The following is a 15,285-nucleotide window of genomic DNA, read 5'->3' on the forward strand; positions in this document are numbered from 1 at the left end:
CCTGCTTCATTATATGTGAAAAGCAATACCTAGACTTCAAGTATATTGTGAGGATAAAGGAAATAACTCACTTAGTTCTGTGCTTCTCAGGGAGTAGACATCCAATAAAAGAAATTGTTTCTTCAGGTTACATCATTCTCTCCCTTCCTCCCTCTCTAAAGGGAGGGAGTTTTGTCCCTAAACTCAGCTCTGCATTGTTTTTATATAATCATTCAGCCCAGTAACCATGCTAGCTTCCTGTGATCAAATGCTGGTACTAACAGATGACAGGAAACGACTCTAAGAACTGCATGCATTTCAGTGTTACTCAATTTGTTCAATACATCAACTGTTTTGAAATGAATAGAGATTAAAATGTAAAATGTGCTATGAATTGTTGGGCAAGCATTTCTTTACCTTGGTAAATATTTTAAAATTTTCCAAGTTACAAAAAGTCTGTAAGAACTCTAAGAAACCCTGGAAGAATTGCCAACAAAGTTAAGAGAACTGATAGAGACCAGGACTTTCAGAGGAAGTGAACCACAAGGTAGGTCTGACAATCCTAAAAGAGAAAAAAAGAACAATTGGAAATATAGAGAATGATGAAATAAAGCCCGGCTAATCAAGAAGGGATGCTAGATGTCAATAGGCAACAAATTGTAATCAACTAGGGAAAACAAAATGTGAGAAAAATGGATAACAACCATGACCCATGTAAAGCTAGAGACTGGGGACACAAGTTGATAACAGTAAATCCACATACATGTTGCTGAGAAGGAAGATTTTTCACTCAAACCACTCATTGTCCAATATTTGGTCTGTTCCATGTTACTTGTGAAACACATCTATGCACAGGGCAATTTAGTGACAGCAACTGAGATTGATTTACCTCCAGAATCCAGTCACAGATACCTATGTGCTATGCTCCCAGGAATTTAATCATGCACTCCATATTTTCAGTATTTGAGAGGAACAGGCTTGTTAATTGTCTTTACAAAGTAAATTGAGTAAGGGCATTGGTATGTACCTCTGTTAGGCGATGGTAGATCTGTGTGTTTTAAGCTGGATAGAGCTGTTGTTCCTATGGTTAATGCTTTTTGATAAAGGACTCCTCTGGCCCAGTGATTAGAATTGATTATGATGGTGTCCATTTTATTCATTTATTGTAATTGCTCACATAATAGCCTTTTTAGTTACACCTTCAGATACGTGGATGCATCTTACCTTCCTGAGACTTTGCCCTGGGCACTTTAACCGACACAGACTTTGTTACCTCTTCCCAGTCAGAGCTTGATGACTCTTCCTGAGAGTAGGTCCTTGTCACCAGCTTGCTACTTATTCAAGTTTTTACCTAAATTCGACTTGCTTAAAATTCTGTGGTTACGATGATTTTTTACATTTTCTTAAAACACTCTATATATCATGAAGTGTTTCAAAAAGGATCATTGTGATCTTTTTTATCACAGTGGGATTAAGTTGAAACAAAATGATATAACTAAAAATATAATATATGCTCGCCAATATGGATAATATAAATAATATAAAAACTTTAGACACTTTCGGGTAGATGAGTGAGACTTTTTGCAAATAATTAGAACTGGACTCTTCATTTTTCTTTGAGCAAGCAGAGAAGCATGATCGGTTTAGTTACATTGTCCTTGATAGGCAAAAGTAAAAATACAATAAACATTCCTTTGGAGGAGGGGCTCTTCTTTGCAGGGAGAACTACCTAAGACTAATCTTATTTCTGTGTTTTGTGATGTGGGGGTGGGAGGCAAGCTTCACTTTGTGAAGTCAACTTGAATGATGTCATAATACCACACATTGCCTTCAAAGTATTCCAGGATGTTTCCAGTAACGTTTTCCAAGTTTTCCTCCTGCTAGTCTTCCTTGTAAAAGTTGCCTTTGAAAGTTCAGGCATTTTTAAGTTTTATCCATGTGCAAAGCACATCTTGAATTTCTTTAATGTAGCTTGCAAGCTTGTGCTGTATTTATTTCACCCTTGCATAACTCAAAAGTAGCGGAACAGATTGTGCTCAGATTGGGCAAAAGCAATTACCCAAACCCATAGACTAGGACTCGTCATGGCCCCAGAAAATAATTTGGGGGGAAATCATAATGGCGTGAAAGCATAGGGTTATTAGAGGTTTCTGTTGGCAGCTCTGCTGCCTCACGCTTTCTAGCATAGATCTCAGAAGGATCTGCAGCGTCATTTCAGGGACTGGGCAGCTCGTTCTACACTCTGTGTTGACTTGGTTTCAGCCTATGCTCCTGGCTCTATGTTTATTCCAAATTATATCTACAATGAAAACACTCAGTAATAAATACTGGCTTAGCACTTGAACATAGACAAAATGCTTTCAATATTACAAGAGATCCTCACATCCCTATGTGTCAGAAATGGTTTCTCTTTCTTTCTGCAGATAGGAAAACCGAGATTCATCAAGTTAATGATATGACCCAAGTCCTCGTCAGCTCTTCAGCGGTAAGACTCTAATAAAATTCTTCATTCATTCAGTAGTTATATCATGAAAGCCTAGGATGTACCAAGCACTGAGCCAGAACAAGGGAGATGCAGTGATGAGCAAGGTAAGCAGAGTTTCTTTCTAAATGAGCATGGAATCTTGACTCATTATACAGTTACAAGTCAGGATGTTCCAAAGGAAAAGGCCAGTGTACTCTGAGAGGGGGAAACAGGCACCTGATTGCCATCAGGTGGCCTCTGGGAGGAAGATGTGTGTGCATTTAAGAGACAAGAAGGAGCTAGTAGACTCCACAGCTCACTTGCAACATTATTCACAGACCATCTTGGATTGATGATCTGAAAATAACACACAAAATACAAACATTAAAAAAACAATAAAACTACTGGGTACCAATCAAAATTCACTTCACTGTGAACAATATCCAAGATAATAGGCCAGAATTTAATTGCAACAGTGGCCTTCTTTCAAAAGCACCTATGGCTTCTGAAACCAGACAGACAAATGTCCTCCTGAAGCCTGTGTAACACTTAGTCTAGTCTCCTCTTCAGACACTTATAACTGCCTTGGGTATAATTAGTTCTGCCAAGTCACAATGTCCATGAGGGCAGAGATCACGAGATTTCCATATCTATATTTTCAAAGTGTGCTGGTTCAACACGTGGTATAGACTTCAATTGGTAGATGGAGATATATAATCTGTGCATGAGAAAAATACAAAAGAAGCCACATGGTGTAGCATAAAGAAGGGTTCTGTAGTGTCTAGTTGGTCTGGATTCAAGTTCTCATCCCAATCTCTCTGACTTTGCTCACTTAATCTTCTCTGAGCTTTGGACTCCCTGTCTGTAAGAGTGAATATTAACATCCCACTTATAAGGCTGTTGAGGAAGAGAAAGCACAATCTATTCAACACATAAAAATGAGGTGGGTTGATTCAATTGCTGACGAATTGTTAGTTACTATTAAAGTGTTCTCATTGTCTTCTGATGATGGTTTATCCATCTCCTAGAGTTATTTTGAGTTTGGTTAAGGAAAGTGGTCGGGGGAATTCTGAGTGTTAGAATATTTCAAATACTATGTAGATGTTTGCAATGTATCAAGGTAAAATAAATGATAAAGGCACTGACATAATGATTATTTAGCAAAGGACAAGACAAGGATTATATGTCACTGTGAACAATCAAATAGTATAGCATTCTTGTCCAATCAAAATATATTATGATTTGAATAATACTAGGTTTTTAAGATTATTGTTGAATATATCTAAAAAAGTTACAATGTAGCAGGACTGGGTGAGACTGAAATCACTTCAAATCTTTCTACATATGTTAGATTACCTCTCCTTGGTTCCTATAAGGGCATCTTTAATATCCACTATACCTGATGTGCTTTCCTGCTGGCTTTGTAACTGAAGAGAATACACAAACATGCTGTATCCCAGAGCCCTTCTCTGATGCACAGGGCTGGTGGGGATGGGAGGGCAGTCAACAGCATGAACACAGGAAGAAATGCGAGTTCATGTTATTAAGCCAAAGCAGAGCTGCTAATCCCCAAAGTGCATGGAGAGAAATCAATAGAGTCAAAATACTAATAATAAATAGCCATCTTCTTCCCGGTTTCAAACTCTCCAAAGACAACATGATCAAGAGAGCCTATAAACAGAGAACGTCTTATTAGCAGCTCATGGCTGTCCCTTTAATACTAACTGTATTTGCCCTTGGAGAGAAAACCAATACTATAGACATTTAAATTTAAATTACTTCTAGCTGTTGATACACTGTCTCCACTGAAATACTGCCTGTCTGGAGGTAGCAGATAGTGGTCTGGTGATCATTGCCATTACTATTACTTTCCATGTCTCCCTGCTCCTCATCAGATAACTACTATCTGGGGTCATCGTCAAGTAATCGGGAGATCAGGTGTCTCCAGCCATCCCTGAGCATCTCCGTCACACACTGAGCGACCACTCAGCAGAGCTGTCCTTGTGGGGTGCTTTGACGTACACATTTCATGCATTTGGGTGCTCCAGCAACTGTTGCTGGTACATCCCTCTTGGTGCTCAACTGAAAATCGCAGGGGAAACACGGCGCTTTCTTTCCCACGTTCAGCTTCAAATACTGTGGTTCTCATTCACCTGACTGACACTTTTTACTCTTTTGTCAGTACCAACAGTTGAGAAGGGTGGTAAGATCCTAAATACTGATTGTGAGTCAAAGCTTATAGGAAAGAGCCTCAAGCGTGGGACAGTACATCTCAAGTTCCTTTGATGCCAGTCGGGTCAAGATATTTGAATGGAGGGTACCGGACCCACATCTTCCTTCTCTGTGGCAGCCATTGAGTTCTCAGCATGGTTTATGCTGTGTGTGTGTGTGTTTGTGTAGGGGGCTGAATGTCTGTTAGAAATACTGAGGGAAAGAGAACCTTTAAAGCTTCTGAAACCAAAACTTTGACACAGGCTCTTCGCTGGAGTTAATGAGATGAGAAGCATACCACGAAAATAGCTTGCGATTGTTCTCTGGCATTGTAGCCAAAGTGGGTCAGTTGAGGGTGGTCTGGGTTACAAGCATCTGTTGTAACTTTTCGGGGGGACGGGACAAAAAGCGCTGTGTGAATCCTCAAAGATTCAGCATTCCCTCTGCGTGTGTGGGTGTGGGTGTGTCTGTGTGCGGGTGTGAACATGCACACCCTCGCTCCGTGCCCTCCTTTGCACTCGGCCCTCACAGCGATTCCTGCCTGCTTTGGATCTACCTGTTTTCAAAGCTCAGTGAAACATCACTTACTCTTCTATGTGTTAATCTGGTGCTCTTCAACGAGAAGCAATCTTTTCCTCCTCTGAATTCATGGCGTCTGATCTGATTCTCTCTAAGGGCATTTTTTTTTTTTTTTTGTCTTGGCTTTAACTTGAGTGAACATAGTTCATTCATCTCCCAATAGAACAGGTTCATAACATTCATATTTGATGCATTGTTGACCCCCTAAAAATGAATGGTAAATGAAGGTCAAACCCTCATGAATATCATACTGCCTGTTTAAACCCTGATCTACGTGTACAGGTAATAGCAAAGTACTGCTACCACATTAAATGCTCAAAACTTTCTGATTTCTTGAAAAAAATCTGCCTGAGTTCTTCAGATACCGAGGGGCTTCAGTGGAGGACTTGTTTACTGCGTCCTCATCTGGTAGACAAGCCAGCCCAGCTGGCCGAGTGTCTCCCTGCTAACTCTGCACCATCACACAAGCCCAAAGAAGCAGTGTCTTCCCTGCAGTGAGGAGCAGGAACAAATCAACTGAGGAGTGAACACAAAGGCCAACTTCAGAAAAAGACTTTGTCGTTCTTGGCAAAAGAGCCATGGCTTATTTAGTGTTGACTTTAGATATTTTGGTTGTCTGTGTTCTCATTTGTTCACAAACCTTTATTGATAACTTTTCTGGGTTCTGTGGGAGGGAATCAATTAACAAAAATAAAGGGACATCATTGCCAATAAGTGGAACAATTGGACACACACACACACATACACACACACATATAAATCATTCAGTGCACAATTATATTTTAACACAGCTATCTCTCAAAGGAACCCAACTGCAACCTCAAAGTCAATGTTATTTCCACCTTACTTTCAACATATATTTAGTTGCCGTTATCAAATTTTATATTTTGCTCGCTTATTTGTTTATTTGTTTATGACTGCTCTATTCACTTTAAGATGTTAGCAGCAGCTTGTGGGGCCTCATGTAGTATGTGATCACACTTTAAATATGTTGCAGTGTCCTTTCTAAGTTACAAGGCTTCTGCTATATTTTCCCATATTTTTTTTCCTGGTGTCTGAGCACTGGAACTATTATTTGAATGTCATGTGTCCAGGTTTCTCCCAGATGGATAAGTGCCCTTTTCAAGAAGCAGACAATCTCTGATCAATATGTACGTGTCAGCCTCCAGCATCAGGAGCTCACTAAATCCTCAAGTAACAAACAGCAAATTCCTCTTCTAGACAGCTTTCATTTTACTGGGCGGTGTGCTGCTTGGTGGGCTGTTTTGTTGATTTGCCTTATTTATCTGTTCCCTAATTTTTTCAGTTAAAACTGTATCTTTAGAACAGTTTTAAGTTCATGGAGAGTTGAGGAGGTACAGAGGTTTCTCATGTATCTACTGCCCCACAAATGCATACATCATAGTCCTCCCAAGTGCACAGTTTCCTCTGGTTCCCTCATGAGGTTGTACATCCCGTGGGTTTGGACAGAGGCATACTGGCGTGCATCACACGTGTACCAGCGTTACAGGATCACACACGGTAGTTTTACTGCCCTGAGGATCCTCTGTGCCCTGCCTGTTCATCCTGTCCTTTCTCCCCTGACAACTAGCAATCGCTGGCATTTTTACTATTCCTGGAGTTTTGCCTTTTAAAAAATACCATATAGTTGACGCCATACAGAACGTAGTCTTTTCATATTAACATCTGTTGCTTAGTAAAATGCATTTAAGTTTCCTTCATGTCTTTTTGTGGCTTCATAGCCTGTTTCTTTTTAAGTGAAGTGAAGTCACTCAGTCGTGTCCGACTCTTTGCGACCCCATGGACTGTAGCCTACCAGGCTTCTCAGTCCATGGGATTTTCCAGGCAAGAGTACTGGAGTGGGGTGCCATTTCTCTGAGTAATAGTCTGTTGTCTGGATGCGCTTATCTGTTTGTCTACTGAAAGACATCTTGGTTGCTTCCAAGTTTAGGCACTTCTAATAAAGTTGGATCCATGTACAGGTTTTGGGGTGGATGTAAATTGTTATTGGGCTTCCCAAGTGGCTCAGTGGTAAAGAATCCACCTGCCAAGCAGGAGGCACAAGAGATGCTGGTTCAATCCGTGGGTTTGGAAGATCCCCTGAAAGAGGAAGTAGCAACCCACTCCAGTATTCTTGCCTGGAGAATCTCATGGACAGAGAAACCTGGTGGGCTGCAGTCCTTGGGGTCACAAAAGAATTAGACATGACTTAGCAACTAAACAACACTAACAACATTGTTAACTACTTTGGGTAAATAACAAGCTGCACAATTGGATCATGTGGTAAAAGTAAGTTTAGTTTTTTTAGGAAACAGAGAAACTGCCTTCCAAAGTGGCTGGACCAGTTTGCATCTCCATCAGTAATGAAAGAGAGGTCCTGTCACTCCACGTCTTTTCCAGAATTTGATGTTACCAGTGTTTTGGATTTCAGCTGTTCTAATAGGCATATGGTGGTATCTCATGGTTAATTTAATTTGCATTTCCCTGTTGATATAGGATGTGGAGCATCTTTTCATATGCTTATTTGCTATCTGTATATATTCTTTGGTGAGGTGTCTCTTAAGGTTTTTGACTCATTTTAAAATCTGATTGCATGCTTCTCCTTGAATTTTAAGTGTTCTTTGTATATTTTGGATAGCAGTCCTTTATCAGATGTTTTTTGCAAATATTTTCTCCGAGTCTGTGGCTTCCTTGACATTGCCTTTCACAGAGCAGACATTTTTAATTTTAATGAAGTCTAGCTTATCAATTATTTCTTTCATGAATCATATTTTGGTCTTGTATCTAAAAAGTTATTGCCACATGTGAGATCATCTAGGCTTTCTCCTATATTACCCCCTGGGAGTTTTATAGTTAGGGTTGACCTATTTGTGAAAGATGTAAAGTATGTGTGTCCAGATTCTTTTTTTTTTTTTTTGCCTGGATGTCCAGTTGTTTTAGCGCCATTTGTTTAAAAGTCTATCTTTGCTTCATGCTGTCGCCTTTGCTTCTCTGTCAAAAATCTGTGACTATTTATATGAGTCTATTTCTGAGCTTTCTATTCTGTTTCTCTGATCTAGTTGTATGTTTCTTCACCTACTACAGTGTCTAGATTGCTAAGTGACTATATGAACTTTGGAAGAAAAGAATGACTTGAGACTTTCAGTTCATCTGGAAACACACCGTCATGAGGAATATTTGGATGTCAAATGTCATTGCTGGTTTGCCCCTTTGTATATGGAAAGTTCAAGAAAAGCTGTTCTGGGTGTCTTTATGTAGGCTCTTTCGGAGAAGGCAATGGCACCCCAGTCCAGTACTCTTGCCTGGAAAATCCCATGGATGGAAGAGCCTGGTAGGCTGTAGTCCATGGGGTTGCTAAGAGTCGGACACAACTGAGCGACTTTGCTTTCACTTTTCACTTTCACGCATTGGAGAAGGAAATGGCAACCCATTCCAGTGTTCTTGCCTGGAGAATCCCAGGGACAGGGGAGCCTGGTGGCTGCCGTCTATGGGGTCACACAGAGTCGGACATGACTGAAGTGACTTAGCATAGCATAGCATGTAGGCTCTTTAGCTCTTCTGATACTCTAGCTTTTTTTCATTTGACTCTATGCCTTATGTTTTATTTCCATGGATTCTAGAATCATTTCTAGGCTGCAAGTGAAAAACAAAACCTTTTTTTGGGGAGAGGGGATGCTGATTTATAGATATATAACAATTGTACTTAAGAGGTACCTTCCTGGTGCTCCCACACTCCCAGATACTAACATGAGGCTAACTTCTCACAACTAGGACCCACCTAGTAGACACTGAAGAGGCCTCTCCCATTTGCTCAAGTGTCTCTCATGTGACACACACCACATAAGTCCATCTTTTTTTTTCTTTTTTGCTAGAAAACACCCCCTCCTACACTATATTTTTTTAATTTTATTTATTTTTAGTTGGAGGACAATTACAATATTATCCTGGTTTCTGCCATACAGCAACATGAATCAGCCATAGTTATATGTGTGTTCCCTCCCTCTTGAACCTCCCCTCTCACCTCCCTCTCCATCCCACCTCTCTAGGTTAACACACTGCTTTCTGTTTGAAATTCAGTGAGCTTGAAATAACAACAGATCCTGTCCCCAACGGGGTGTCAATGGAAATATATCTGTCATGTAATTGGGGAGGCTGTGACATCCAGAGACCTCCGGCCTGTAACCTCCCATCACCTGCGTGGTGAACACAAAAGAGATCTCGTCGCTCCTCGCAATGGCTAAATGAGGAGCAGCATGGGCAGTATTTGCTGGTGTAGGATTTTTCATTTAATTAAGCCTGAGTTTCTTTCTGCCCAAGGGACCTCACTGATAAAGGGAAGATGCTGAAAAAGCCTTGTTGGTATTTAAGCCTCGCAATAACTTTTTCCCTATATAATTAAAGTCTGTCCATTGATTTCAGTTCTCAGGGAAGGTTATTGTTTTTGAACCAACACTGTCATCCTGACTTTGTATTTATGGAGCAGCTTCATTAGCTAAGTGACCTTGGGCAAGTCACTTAACCCCTGTGACTTTTGGCATAGAGCAGAGTTATTAATACCCGCTAAATAGAGCTGTTGTCAGTATTACACAAGATAATGAATAAGAGCCTCATTACTTAGAAGGGAGACCACCTGCATTGTCTCAGTTCGTGCTTACAATACCAGTGGGAAGATAGAACTGTTTGTTGGGGTGTATTTGTGTGTGTGAGTATGTGTTTAACCCTAAACTCCAGATGAGGGTTCAGGCTCAGAGATCATTAAGTAAACTGTCTAACATTGCAAAGCTGGGAGATTGCAAAACAGAGATTCATCTCTAGCTATTTTGATACTCATAAGGCATCAGGCCCTACATACATCTCCTGATACTGAAGCCTGACCTCATTCAGAAATCTCATATTGACTCCCGTTATGTTGGCAGAAATCAGACATTTAAAAAAGCAAACCAAAGACAATAGGAACCTATCAAAACTGACCTGGAATGGAGAGTGCCTACTTTAGAAATGAATTTGAGGTGTGTGGGATGGGTTCACACCACCTCATGGGAGTTGTTAAATTTTTAGAAATTTTGTAAGTTAGTTGTTAAGCACAGCCGTTGTTAAAAATGAAATTGTAAGGGCTTCCCTGGTGGCTCAGTGGTAAAGAATCGGCCTGCCAGTGCAGGAAACACAGGTTTGATCCCTGATCTGGGAGGATCCCACCTACCGCAGAGCAACTAAGCCTGTGCACCACAGCTACTGAGCTCGTGCTCTAGAGCCCGGGAGCCACGGCTACTGAGCCCACGTGCCACAGCTACTGAAGCCCACGTGCCCTGGAGCCTGTGCTCCACAACTAGAGAAGCCACTGCAGGGAGACGCCTGCACAGCAACAAAGACCCAGCACAGCAACGAATAAATAACTAAAGTAATTGCTCTTAAAAAAGAAATCACATATAGTTCATTAAAGTATGGTACAAAGGTAATACTGAAAACATCACTTTCTAAATACTTTTACTGCATTTTACTATTTTCAAGCATATTGTAACTGTAAAATGGTCACTTTCCACACACATGGCAGAAGTGATGGCATGTCCCTTTGTATTATAATAGAGAAAAACAAATCTTACTCCATATTCGGTCTGTTTCTTTTACTTTAACCTTGGTATTCTGTAGCTTTGGCTACAAGTTAGAAATGTTGCTTATAGCCTTAAATATATAGGAGAACTCATCCTGAAAGCTCTGACTTGTGAAAGTGTAACACTTTCCCAGTCACATAGAGATATAAAGTTGCAGAACAGAGAATAACCTTCTTCTTCTTAGAGAAGTTACAGGAACATGGTGACCTGCCCTACATGGGCAGATGCAAGAACAAACGCTTCTGACCCTGAAGAAGTTTGCAACAACCAGCCACCCCCCTTTCCGTCTTAGTATCAAAGAAGCCTGAGTTGTAATTCAGGTAAGAGTTCTTGAGACGTGAGTCCACCATCTTCTCAGTCTTCTGGCTTTCCAAAAAAAGCAGCTCTTCCTTGGCTCAACAGCTTATCTTTCAATTTATTGGCCTGTTGTGTGACAAGCATTATGAGCTTGGGCTCAGTAACCCCTTCTGATATTAGGTGAGTGCTGCTGCTGCTGCTAAATCGCTTCAGTCGTGTCCGACTCTGTGCGACCCCAGAGATGGCAGCCCACCCGTCCCTGTGATTCTCCAGGCAAGAACACTGGAGTGGGTTGCCATTTCCTTCTCCAATGCATGAAAGTGAAAAGTGAAAGTGAAGTCTCACAGTAACACCTTCTAATATTAGATTATCAAAGACTATAAATTCCATCTTAGATTTCTTTCTCTCCATCTCTTGGATATCTCACTCTCGGGAAGCCAGCTGCTCTGACTTCAGGACACCCAGGCAGCCTATGGAGAGGCCCATGTGGCAAGAAAATGAGGTCTCCAGCCTATGGCCAGACAGGAACCGAGGCCTGCCAAAACCACATGAGTCTGGAAGTCTTCAAACAACTACATTCCCATCTGACAGCTTCATTGCACCTCAGGAAAGACCTCAAGCCAGAACCAGCCAGTCAAGGTGCTCCCAGTAATCAATCACTATTCCAGCGGCAGAGCATCTCAGTATCACCTCGATGTCTGATTTTAGAGCGATTTCCATAGAGGTCAAGAAGCCTCTCTTTTCCCCTAAATGTTACAAAATTATGGACAAACTTAAAATTATACCCACTATTAGTAGAAATATCTGCCCTTTTATATTTTTCTAGTTAGTAGGTTCAGGCAAAAACAACTCTGCTTTCTAAACCTATTTAATTTGGGGGAAAGATGTATTATTATGTATTATATCAAGTGTGAATTTAGATCTGAAACAATGTAGCCTACTTGACAGTCTTTATTTTTTCTCTTTAAATATGAGCTATCTCAGTGAACTCCAGGAGTTGGTGATAAACAGGGAGGCCTGGTGTGCTGCGATTCATGGGGTCGCAAAGAGTCGGACACAACTGAGTGACTGATCTGATCTGATCAACTATCAAAATTTAAGGCAGGATTCTCCAGGAAAGTCTCTCAAGGTTAATGTAGGGTATGAACAGTTTCTTTGTGACAGAGGTAAAAATTATGTGGTTGTCCTGAACAGGTAAGGGAAGAGTGTGGCCAAGGAAGAGTGTTAATAGCAACATATAGTGCTAGCTAGTACGGAACCAACCAAGAGGCTTAGGGTGCTTTCAATAATGGAAGGAAGTTTAGTGGAGACGCTGGAACTAAACTGGAACTTTCACACATTTGATTCTTAATGTAGCAAATGCTCCTTGCTATACCATGGAGAATCTTTGCTACTTACAGGAGTAGCAGAAGTTATATCCTCTTAACCTCAGTAACCAAAAGAGCAGAAGTTATATCCTCTTAACCTACACCCAAGCATCACTAGAAAAGATACCTACTGGGACTTGGGTTTCCCCTCAATCATATCCTGAATATCTTTTGAAGTACAGGCTTCAGATCGGAGAAGGCAATGGCACCCCACTCCAGTACTCTTCCCTGGAGAATCCCATAGACAGAGGAGCCTGGTAGGCTACAGTCTATGGGGTCGCTAAGAGTAGGACATGACTGAGCGACTTCACTTTCACTTTTCACTTTCATGCACTGGAGAAGGAAATGGCAACCCACTCCAGTGTTCTTGCCTGGAGAATCCCAGGGACAGAGGAGCCTGTTGGGCTGCCATCTATGGTTTCGCACAGAGTCGGACACGACTGACGCGACTTAAGCAGCAGCAGCAGGCTTCAGATACATATCCATTATTTATACTTTTATCTTTATATACATACACATATAAATGAGAAATGCTGACATAAACTTTATTCTACAGTAATAGGTCAGGAACTTCCCTGAAACACATCATATTTGTCTTACTGAAAAATAAATCATCTACAACTCCACTGGGTAACCTCTTGCTTTCAGGTATGCACACCAAAATTTGCTAAGTTTTGTAAAATATGAGAAAGATGTACAGGATTTTAAATGCTCCAAAACTTGCCAAATGAGATCATTTCCTGAATTGAAGCACTATGCCAAAAGCATTTTAAAGAGAAAATCCTGAATAAGAAAGTTCTTGAGTCATTGGTTATTCTATAGACTAATGGCAGAGGAAGAGCTAAGACAGCCCAGATACAGTTACTAAAAGAAGTCTAACACTCCCAGATTTTCTCTCTGGTCCTTCTTTTTATTGTTGTTTTTTCTTTTTTTCTTTTTTTTTTTAATGGCTTAATAATTTTGAGGGGATGGAGGGATTTCCTACACTAGATCTTTTCACCTCTCTTATATTTAGGAAGTGATGTTTTCTTAAAGCAATTTTATTTTTTTAGGAGGCAGAATATAGGAGATTACAGTAAGACAGTATTCAAACCTGGGAGACATTTTATTTTTATGTGTATTTATGCATGTTAGTTATTTCAGTCTTTCATTTTTCCCTGTCAAGAGAGACGGTGGTAGAAGGTTGTTTTCTAGGCAAAGCCTCTTTCTTTCCCCTGACACTTAGAGAGACTAATTCCATCACATTTAGCTTATCTGTGGAAAACCTTATTCACCCTCCATCCTCTGATTTAAAGAATTAAAATAGGTCTAGGAAAGGTCTTCCCTGAACCCTAAGCATCTCACTTCTACTCTTGAAGAGGAGAGCTCTCTCCTGGGCCCTCGGGGATGCTCCCCACCTGTGGAAGTGTAGTGCGCTGGCTCTGTCTGAGCACTGCAAATACAGATGTACATTCCAAATTTGCTCCTTCTGCTTTTCTGTTCGGTTTCAACTACATAGAGCAGCCATTTCTCTTACCTTGTGGCTCATATATTCAGCTTTCTCCATGTTTCACTGAGTCCACATTTACATTTTTATTTCTGATCTTCCTTGATGTTTTGAGAGGATTTCCCCAAAGGGGCAAGTGCTGATTTTATACCAGTATTTTAATACTAGATGCCCAGTTATTCTGTTTGAAATGTATTGTGTAGAATAAGCAGAGTTGGATCATTAGTCTATTTGGATCATTAGTCTCTAGCTTAGAGACTGGATTAATGATACAAGTATATATCATTAGGTTACATCTAACCTTCCTAGATTATAATTCTTATTACCTTTTAGAGTTGAAAGACATTGGTATATATAAAGTATCTGCAACAGTGGAGGAAATAGTGCTGCTAATATAGGGTTATGAAATTCTCTTCATGTCTGCTTTCTGCTGTAAGCAAACCTCGGTAGATATAACCACCTACAAGGTTTAATATTATAGTATTGGTACTAGAAAAAGGAGCTAGAGATACTCAGTTGTGGCACCTCTGTTATCCATGTTGTCTCAAAATTATTTTCAACGTAGTTTTAAATATTCACAGGGATGTTCTCAACTGAGCCTTTTTATTCCAAATGTGCAAATTATATGTTCCTTGAATTTGAATCCATTTTTGAAGTGCTTCTGGTACTGGAATTCCTTTATAGCATGCAGTGAAGTTCTATATGGTTCATGAAAAAAGAGATCACGTGAGGTTAAAAAAAAAAGTATGAAAAATTTAATTCCACTTAAAAATAGCTGTACTTTTCGGAGAAGGCAATGGCACCCCACTCTAGTACTCTTGCCTGGAAAATCCCATGGACGGAGGAGCCTGGTAGACTGCAGTCCATGGGGTCACTAGGAGTCGGACACGACTGTTTAACTTTCAAGTAGACAACCTGAGTGACTTCACTTTCACTTTTCACTTTCACGCATTGGAGAAGGAAATGGCAAGCCACTCCAGTGTTCTTGCCTGGAGAATCCCAGGGACGGGGGAGCCTGGTGGGCTGCCGTCTATGGGGTCGCACAGAGTCAGACACGACTGAAGTGACTTAGCAGGAGCAGTAGCAGCAGCAGTACTTTTAAAATATAACAAGTAGGGAAGATTTAAAATCAACAAGTCTAGATATTTGTGGAGGTTTTTTTTTTTTATTATTATTTGACTTAAAATACTCTACTATAGTATTTAATCCAACACTGAATAGTAGTTCTAGACAACCTTCTCTATTTCTTTCTGGAGTAAAGGAATCCTTCGTAAAAAGGTTTCTGGGCAAAAT

The sequence above is a fragment of the Bubalus bubalis genome, chromosome 21, assembly GCF_019923935.1.
Source record: "Bubalus bubalis isolate 160015118507 breed Murrah chromosome 21, NDDB_SH_1, whole genome shotgun sequence".
NCBI classification, from domain to species: Eukaryota; Metazoa; Chordata; class Mammalia; order Artiodactyla; family Bovidae; genus Bubalus; species Bubalus bubalis.